The sequence below is a fragment of the Drosophila virilis genome, unplaced genomic scaffold (assembly GCF_030788295.1).
Source record: "Drosophila virilis strain 15010-1051.87 unplaced genomic scaffold, Dvir_AGI_RSII-ME tig00000197, whole genome shotgun sequence".
Classification (NCBI taxonomy): Eukaryota; Metazoa; Arthropoda; class Insecta; order Diptera; family Drosophilidae; genus Drosophila; species Drosophila virilis.
In genome coordinates, this window is record NW_027212802.1 from 45,908 (window position 1) to 56,068 (window position 10,161).

At 40.2% G+C, this 10,161-nt stretch overlaps 2 non-coding genes across 2 annotated transcripts; both read left to right on the forward strand.

Annotated features, from left to right (window-relative positions):
* The first annotated feature begins 2,398 nt into the window (after positions 1–2,398).
* LOC6630529 (U1 spliceosomal RNA) lies at positions 2,399–2,564 on the forward strand. Its single transcript, XR_049163.2, has one exon. It is a non-coding gene; the product is annotated as a U1 spliceosomal RNA (small nuclear RNA).
* Positions 2,565–4,476: 1,912 nt separating this feature from the next.
* On the forward strand, positions 4,477–4,641 carry LOC116651779 (U1 spliceosomal RNA). The gene has a single exon (XR_004304787.1). It is a non-coding gene; the product is annotated as a U1 spliceosomal RNA (small nuclear RNA).
* The last annotated feature ends 5,520 nt before the right edge of the window (positions 4,642–10,161 follow it).

The following is a 10,161-nucleotide window of genomic DNA, read 5'->3' on the forward strand; positions in this document are numbered from 1 at the left end:
TTTGTGTGTTTTTTTTAACAAATTGACAAGTTGACTGATGTAAAGAAAAAATGTATAATTTTTAAAGAAAATTAAATAATTTCAATATCATCTTCCAAACTCGAGAAATACGAATGAAACAGCAAATCTTTGATGTGGGTTATCGTATATTTTTATATTTTATATATTTTTGGAGGTGAAAGGAATGACATCTTTAACATTGAGTTTAGTAACTTTAAATAGTAACTATTTTTAGATAAGATCAATATACAGTGAATTTAATATATATGTACACAGGCAGAAGAACCACATAAGTCCGACTTTCTTCAGCTCGTTTGTTCGTGTCTGAGAATCTATAAGATTATCCAATAATCGGTCACTTTCCCTGCTTCTGCGCAATCGATAAGAATCGAAATCGATATCGGTATTTGGGCATATCTTGTAGGTATTGCGAGCAGTTTAAAGATAATTTATTATACCCAGAGACCCATAAGGTTTGTTTTAGAACTATTTTTGTTGCAAGAAAAGTTAAGGACATCTTCTAGTCAGGCATTGCTGAATCGACAACTATTACTTGTTTTTTATTAATTGTTGTTAAAATTGAAGGTGACAAGACTATATTCGTTCAATATTAATTGGTGTCTTAAGCTCTTCTATTGTTGTAGTCCAATGAAATCCGATTGTGCTTATCATTCAGGCAGCACAATGGTTCAACTTGAAGCTAGTTGCCTTGATGGGGAGCTCGACGTATGCTGCATTGAGTTTCAATTGTCAAGCAATCAAAATTATCAACTGCTGTGGCGATATTATAATGTGGCTTATTTCCCATACTAATTGTCAGTTTTGGGGACACAGATGTGGCATTGGGCTGTGGGCTGCGATCGTGGCCATTGCGCGCTGACAAGCTTATCGCGTATTTGCAGTCCGACGGCATTTAACAAACGATGGCCATAAAACTACTTCCAGTTTTCAATGTAATTTAATTCGCACCAGCTACTCAGCAAGTGTCAAGTAGTGGGTGGGGGGGAGGGGTCGGGGCGGTCGTATGTATCACTTTTCACGTGTGTAGTTCTAATGCCGCGCAGATTGTCGAGCAATTTGCAGAGATTAAATTAGCTGAAGCGTGCGCTGCCAAGCAAGAAGCAATCCCTGCCGTTTTATTCGAGTTGTTGTTGTTGTCCGTGTTGTTGTTGTTGGTGTTTGGCGTGAAGGCTCCATGCCGATAGCTGTGGTTGCATACGAAACCACCACCGAAACTGGCTGCGTGCGGAACTGAGACGGCGATGTCTGCGCAACTTTTGTGTGGGTGTTAATGCGCCACGCCCCTGCCCTCATCTCACCGCGGGCCAGCTGTGAGATGCGCCCAACCGCCCCAACCTTTGGTGGGCAAAGCATTTTTCACTCGCTCTCTCTTTCTCACGGTGTGTTGTTGCCGCGCAAAATGTCTAATCTGTACGCTGGATTTACGAATTGTACAGCTTCCCAGTTCCCTGCCGCCAGCCTCCCTGTTCCCTGTTCCTTGTTCCCAACTGCTCCCGAATCGACTCCCCGTCGACCGCATTGAAACTTTGTGTACATATTTGAGTTTCATTTCGTTTGTGGTTTGGTTTTTTCGACAACATGGAGTCATAAAATTGAAATAAATATAAATGTGAGCTGCGCTCAATTCCCGCTGAGCGGTACCGCCCACTTTTCAGAGGGCGAAGGGGTCGGCAGAGTAGCGTGTAGCTAACAAATCTCTCACGAGTGTTGGCTTACCAAGGAACAATTGAAGACCAAAGCCGGAAAAAAAAACGAAAACTTATCGTCAGGGTGCAGAAACACTGTTTGATTTGTTCGTTGGGATTTCCTTAAGATATATGCATATGCTGTAATCGGATCTAAAATTAAATTTAGCCAGTCAGGTGAGAGAACTTAAACCTCGATAAATAAACCTATATCAAAACTGAACTGACTAAAGTCTATATATACGATGCGGCTATATGGAGTAAGTTTATAGTGCATATCTTAAATATTTATTTATGAGGTCGGTTATTCCTTCATATTGTACCCTTTAAATAGCTAGCTTGCAAGTGAGGATTAGTTTATCCAATTTAAATCAGAATTAATCAAGGATTTAAGAACGACACAAGAGCTATGTAATCAAGTAATCCGATTCGCATAGCACCCAGCCCTTAAGGTCTGAAAAAGATCTTAATATAAAACCCTCTGTTGGTACCTGGTTTAATGGTTATCGATTCAGCTACAGCGCTACATCTTTCGCATATTTTTACCTGAGTTCAATTACAACTTGCCTGCTTTACATTAGATCAATTGTGTTGCCTATTTAAGGGCGTCATAGTTTTACAGCATCATCTGTAATTCCCAAACGGTTTTAACAATGTGTACATGGAAACCTTAGCACAGAGCCGAAAAAAGCATACTTACCTGGCGTAGAGGTTAACCGTGATCACGAAGGCGGTTCCTCCGGAGTGAGGCTTGGCCATTGCACATTCGGTTGAGTTGACCTCTGCGATTATTCCTAATGTGAATAACTCGTGCGTGTAATTTTTGGTAGCCGGGAATGGCGTTCGCGCCGTCCCGACATTAATTAATACATTTGACAAAACTCTATATAAACAGTATGTTGGCTTACAATGATAGTCGGGCATTATTTCAACAGGAACTTGCCGAGGAGTTTACCGAACCCGATTCTTTTCTGCGTTACTGATAAAGGATTATGTATAAGTAAAAAGGGCTCAGTAAAACCTGTCTTCATAGATGTTCCAAACGAGTATACGAACTTAAACTTAAGTGAGTTGGTTTGAATTCGAATTGCTGAGCTCTACACGTTTATGTAAATGAACATGGCTAAAAAGATTTAGATTGTTGTCTAAATCAATGTATAGTCCAATGAATGTTTGATGTCACAGCTGCCGTTTTTTATGTCTACCTCATTGCAGTATCAGAACTTCATAATGCCTCATTATCCTGCAAGACAGATTGCATTGAATATAATGATAATATCCTTTCTCCCACTTTAATTAATCTAGTAACTTATTAATTAACTTATAGTTTTTGACTTCGTCACTTAGGCAACCTTGCTGTCGAGGATGGCATATATAAGTTACCCAAGAATAATGTTGCCTGACTTGAATGCCAAATAGATAAAAAGGCCATGCCCCCATGACAAGATATCTAACCTGTTGACATTAGGATACCCAGCACCTTGGGGTTATTTAAAACAACATGTAAATACCGTGTGTATAGCTTATAAAATAACTGCAATACCTTGCATCGGTTTAAAATTGGTTAAATAGGACCATTTTATATGCCAGTTTATGCTGAGACGTCGCTTTACACTTAATATCGACGACAGTTCAGCTGATCGATTTATCAATATACATCCCCGAGACCAAGTAAAAGGCAACCCATTCCAATCCAACCGTTTCCATTTGATTCCATTCATTAGCCGCTTTTCTTTATGCTTGTCCAGCCTTCTATTCCGCGTTTCCTTATTTTCCTTATTTATTTATCATCATTTATTTCGACGTCTCGGTCTATGGCGACACGTCTTAAAGCCCGTGCCAAAAGAAAGGAGTCCGAAAATTGTCGCTGTCAGATTACGGTGCAATATTGCTTCCAGTTGCCATATCCGCCAGCCTTTCCGCCAAAACTCACGACCGGGTCGAGGGCGAGGACGACCCCCTTTTTGGCTTTGACACAAGCAACAATTTACTCGGTTTCAGGTTAAAGTCATATCGTTAGCATTAACGCTTTTTGATTTTTATTGAGTCAGCTAAATTTTATTCGATTTGCCATCTATACACATACACACAGAGACCCGGTCACGCTCGGGGTAAAAACAGCAGCACGCATCCCCCGTCCAGGGAAGGGAGGACTACATACAGCATAGACAACAACATTCCTGGGGGAGGAATATTTTCGAGCTTTAATGATGTTGGGCGACCGACCAACCAATGAACCCGCCGGCCTTGCCAGGCATTTCGGTTGCGGCTGCGGTGCTGGCTGGGACGCGGGGACGCGGGGGTAACCTGCTTGCAGAGAGTCTATTTGGCAAGTAAATGAAAAATTTGATTTGGAATTTCGTGCGTTGTGCTTTGTGAGACGTGCATGCGGCACAAGGACCCCTGTTCACGATAATGTTGATGACGACGTCAAAGTCGAAGATGGGCATGTGATAAAATAAATTACGGGCAGATTAGTGCGAATTTAATTATCATTTGTTCCTTTGATGTAGCCACGGGTAAATAAATAGAATAAATACCCGTCATACAGATTATACTGAGCAGTTCCCGCTGCGGCATTTATAACATCATTATTCTGGCTCCTGGCTTGGCAGCGAGGCAGTTGCAAATTGCAATTAATATGTCACAATCTGTGTAGAGAATCGTCAAAAAGGGTTGCCTACTTTCTAGCTGAGATGTGACTGTATATAATTCCCAAACAGTTTCAGCCGCGCGGCAATGGAAACCCAACCGTTGAGCCGGAGAAAGCATACTTACCTGGCGTAGAGGTGAACCGTGATCACGAAGGCGGTTCCTCCGGAGTGAGGCTTGGCCATTGCACATTCGGTGAGTTGACCTCTGCGATTATTCCTAATGTGAATAACTCGTGCGTGTAATTTTTGGTAGCCGGGAATGGCGTTCGCGCCGTCCCGACATGTTTTAATAAATCTCAACCAACTTAATACGATATATATTAATAGCATTTGTTTACTTCTTCTTTCTCAGAAGTCGAACAGTTGTTCATTCGGATTTATTTTTCCGCACTAATGCCAGCATTGTATTAAGGCTTCGCATCGGCTTAATTTTCGTCAAATTTTGCCGGTTGCCTGTGGTTACGGCATTTAGCTTTCCCCGTAGTAGAAACTGTTGTCAGCCTTTATTCTCATCCCTTTTTGATGACGATTTCGAGCAGCAGGAGACGCACTTGCATTTTGGGGCGGAGGAGATGATGGGCCTAGGCTTTTCGTGCAGGCCAACCCTTTGACCAACTTTGATTATTGTTCCAGGCAGTTTGATTCTGTGCGTGTTTATCCCCCTTTCAGTGTGGCGAGAGATGCCCATGGTTACCAGTTAATTTAGAGAGCTTATGCTGTCTGCCAAAATGCAAATGCTTTGAGCAGATATGCCCGTGGATACTGTTGCAATTCGGATATTCGGCACTTAAATGTGATTTGCTGGGAGAGCAGTTTATTGCTGCAAGAAGAGGATTTTACTGCTGCTGTGAAACATCCCTTGGCATAAATGTTGTGTGTGCTCCCTTTAAACTTAATTTAAATGTGGGTCACATCGTTGTCACCTCAATCAAGCAGCCAAATATAAAGGCATTCTTTTTCCGCCTGGCAACGTCTTTGCCAATCTACTTTATCTGCTGTGAGAAATCTTATCATTCTCAATGATGAAATATCAGTAGACACAGACGCAGCCAAACATTCAGCCAGTCAGGCAGAAAGATAGACATGGCCAGTGGGCTATTATTTGCTTGGCATGCAGCCTCCTGACGCTGTCAATGCCCATCCGTTCTCAACAGCCACCAAACATTATTAACAACAACAACAACAACAACATCGACATCAGCCTTAGGCTTGCTTGGCCTCAGGCTCAGTCCCAGCCCTTTATGAGTATTTCATTTGATGCGGCTGCAGACACGGACACGGACACGGGTACAACATCAACATCAACGTCGACGTCGTCGTCAACGTCAACGTGCTCGTCATCACATTGTATAAATATCCTCGAGCACGTATATTTCATGGAGACACGTGCTGCATGTTTGCGGGCCGGTCCAAATCTTCAGAGATTAATGCACGCATTAGTAGATTTAATGCATATTACGTTGAGCGCACGTCCTTGTCGTTCTTCCTTCTCGTCCTTGCCGCTGTTCGAGTTGTTGCTATTGCTATTTGCATTGTTGTTGCTATTGGCGTTGCCTTGGCTTCCATCATCGCCATTGTCGTCGATACAATTGAGACATTCTGGGGAATACCCTGGCATCATTTGTTGAGCCACCCCCGTGCCCACAACAGAGCAGCAGTTGCATGGAATACTGAAACTACGACATACTTGTAGCATAGCAAGCTTACTGTGGCAAATCGAAGATCGTATACCCTATCTATGATTTGCTTGGGGCACAATTTTTTCACATATATATATTCCTTAGGGATTTCTTTAGTTATTACTAAATTTTGCATAAAGGCAGCAAAGGCTACAAGCTGGGTTTGAACTGCACCGTTTCGAATCCAGAATTCTGTTCATTTTTTGATGCTACGAACTAAACCTTAAGCCGAAACAGTTTGACAAATAATTACCGAGCCTAAGCTCAAATCAAGACCAATCTCAGCATTGAAATTTTGTAACAATATATATGCTCAACGTTATATATAGATCTATAGATAGATGTTTATGTACTGTGAAATATTTTGTTTTTTTTTTTTTAATCCAAGTAAAAAAGCTGAAGTTAAATGTTCTAGGCTGTAGATACTCTTTAGCTCATTTTGGTATTCAATATACAATAGAATATTTAACCATATTAAACTATTTCGGGGGGTGTAAAACCCTGAGAGAGACGTATCTGACCCTTTTATTATATTTACATATGGCATTGAGCTGAATCGAGTAAGATGTCTAAGTCGAACGGTTTGAACTTCTACATCATTTTATGTGCTTGGCAAAGATTTTGTTCAAGTGCATTTTATCTCAAAAATATCAAAAACCAACTGATTTTACTTATTATTATTATTATCAATTACATTAATTAATTTGCTAACGCAAGTTTTATTGGTTTTCCATAAGCCGATTATCAAATGCGTTAGACAAATGGTAATTAGTAAATCGGCCAAAAACCTTTTTGGATATCAAATATATAGTTCTTCTCATTTTGTGCATGGAGATAAACAGGAAGATTTAATGTACATCTATTAAACTTTTTAATTCCTTGCATAGATAAAATCTTCAGACATTGCGACACCAAAGTTTCTAATCGTTTAAGTTGAGCCTTGAGGCACCTGGTCTTATTCAAACATCAATTTCCAACTCCAAAGTTGGATAAGAATCCGCAGGCAGATTTCTGCACCGTATAATTTAGCCTTGCATTTGAATATATTTGATGGTTCTCAATCTATTTCATGGTAAAGTAAATTATTGAAAGTGTTTGAAAACTTTCGTATAACAGATTACGATTGGACACCAAAGTTTCTAATCGATTAAGTTAGGTCTTGGGGCACCTAGACTTATGCAAACATCAAATTGTGAATTTCGAAATGAAGTTCGCTTGCAACTCGAATGTTTCATTTAGAGTCCCCGGGTAGATTTTTGCACCCTTCAGCCGAGCATTGAGTTTCAATATATTTCATGGTTTTCAATCAATTTCATGGCAAAGCCACAGCGGGGTAGCAACAACTCCCCAAGGACCTGTCAAGAGTATTGCAAACAGAGCTGAAAGCTACCATCATCAACATCATCAGCATCATCATAATCGTCATCAGCATCATCAATGTCAGCATCATTTTCATAAGAAGCCGCAGCTCGTCATTATTCAAAGCAAATGATAGTCTGTGGAGCTAAGAAATGCCGAAGGGGGGGGGGGCCGGGTGGGAAGGGGGGTGTTTCTAGCAACTTGGAGATACGAATTGTACTTTCGACTAAAACTGAAACTTTTTGCAACGTGCACTTTTTGTGTGTGGCCAAGTTTTCGGAAGCGGATTAATTTGTAAAGCAGCTGACGGTTTGGTTTTTTTTTTTTTCGAGAGTCTAGGATTGTGAATATGACAACTAACAGCTGCATTGCCTTAACAATTTGTATCTGTAACTGTATCTGTATCTGTATCTGTATCTGTATCTGTATCTGTATCTGTATCTGTATCTGTAATCTGTATCTGTATCTGTATCTGTATCTTATCTGTATCTGTATCTGTATCTGTATCTGTATCTGTATCTGTATCTGTATCTGTATCTGTATCTGTATCTGTATCTGTATCTGTATCTGTATCTGTATCTGTATCTATCTGTATCTGTATCGGTATCTGTATCTGTATCTGTATCTGTATCTGTATCTGTATCTGTATCTGTATCTGTATCTGTATCTGTATCTGTATCTGTATCTGTATCTGTATTTGTATGTATCTGTATCTGTATGGTATCTGTATCCTGTATCTGTATCTGTATCTGTATCTGTATCTGTATCTGTATCTGTATCTGTATCTGTATCTGTATTGTATGTATCTGTATCTGTATCTGTATCTGTATCTGTATCTGTATCTGTATCTGTATCTGTATCTGGATCTGTATCTATAACTGTATCTGTATCTGTATCTGTATCTGTATCTGTATCGTATCTGTATCTGTATCTGTAATCTGCATCTGTATCTGTATCTGTATCTGTATCTGTATCTGTATCTGTATCTGTATCTGTATCTGTATCTGTATCTGTATCTGTATCTGTATCCTGTATCTGTATCTGTATCTGTATCTGTATCTGTATCTGTATCTGTTCTTACTGTATCTGTATCGGTATCTGTATCTGTATTGTACTGACTGATCTGTATCTTATCGTATCTGTATCTGTATCTGTATCTGTAATCTGTATCTGTATCTGTAATCTGTATCTTATGTAGCTGTACCTGTATCTGTGCTGTATCTGTATCTGTATCTGTATCTGTATCTGTATCTGTATCCTGTATCTGTACGTCTCTGTATCTGTATCTGTATCTGTATCTGTATCTGTATCTGTATCTGTATCTGTATCTGTATCTGTATCTGTATGTATCTGTATCTGTATCTGTATCTGTATCTGTATCTGTATCTGTATCTGTATCTGTATCTGTATCTGTATCTGTATCTGTATCTGTATCTGTATCTGTATCTGTATCTGTATCTGTATCTGTATCTGTATCGTATCTGTATCTGTATCTGTATCTGTATCTGTATCTGTATCTGTATCTGTATCTGTATCTGTATCTGTATCTGTATCTGTATCTGTATCTATCTGTATCTGTATCTGTATCTGTATCTGTATCTGTATCTGTATCTGTATCTGTATCTGTATCTGTATCTGTATCTGTATCTGTATCTGTATCTGTATCTGTATCTGTATCTGTATCTGTATCTGTATCTGTATCTGTATCTGTATCTGTATCTGTATCTGTATCTGCCTGTATCTGTAGTTAAGTGCATTACTGTATGTGTAAACCAAAGTGCGACTTGCAACTAACTTCATTTTTGGCCAAAGTCTTGGAAGCATCAAAGTAAAATTCAGTCTTTATGGCTGGAGCTCATGTTAAGCTCTTTTACCTTAATGTATCTCCATCTGAGTGGGTGTGTGTGTCTTAGTAAACAGAAGAAAAAGATAAAGTTACTTAATTTTGGTACAAAGTTTTGGATCAAAGCGAATTACAAGCCAACTTCTCATTTTTAATCGCATCCACCTGTTCTTCTTTTGCTTTACAGGAGCCGGTCGCGCACCACCGGAACCCCTACTTTGGCCATCGGACAATTCACGAACTTTGCGCACGGCATAAAGGTAGGCGAACTCAAAGGATTTCATTCGAGAAGCTATTAACAATGAATTTATATTCACAGGGCGCCCATCTATGCCGTAGACGAGTCGACGCTGTTTGTTAAATCCTTTGCGTACGATGGCACCGGACCGGATGCTTTCTTCTGGGTGGGCAAAACACCGAGACCATCGCCAGAGGGCTATATTATACCCTATCCGGAGGAATATATCGGCTCGTACGTATCGCTGACACATTATCAATGCATTGGAATTGGGCAAATTTTTCGGGGTGCCAGCTTCGGCGGCGACAACTCGAGCGCAACGGGCCATTTCCTAACTCAGCGTCTGCCTGTGTATGTGTGTGTGTGTGTGTGTGTGTGTGTGTGTGTGTGGGAGTGAGTGCGGGTGTGTTGTGTCCGTGCCATGTATCCTTGCAGATTTTACGTTACGCCGCTTGACAATGAAACCACTTTTAAAATTAAAAACATTTTTCATCTTGGCTGCCATTTGCGAAGTCGCCTTCGTTCCGTTCGTTTAATGCTTTCTTCTAGTTGTTGCTTTTGTTGTTGTTGTTGTTGTTGCTGTTGTCGCTTGGTTGCCTCCTAATGCGAAAAACTCATTTATTTCTTTACGTTAGATCTGCGGTCATATGTACATACATTTATGTATTGTGTGCGAGAATGT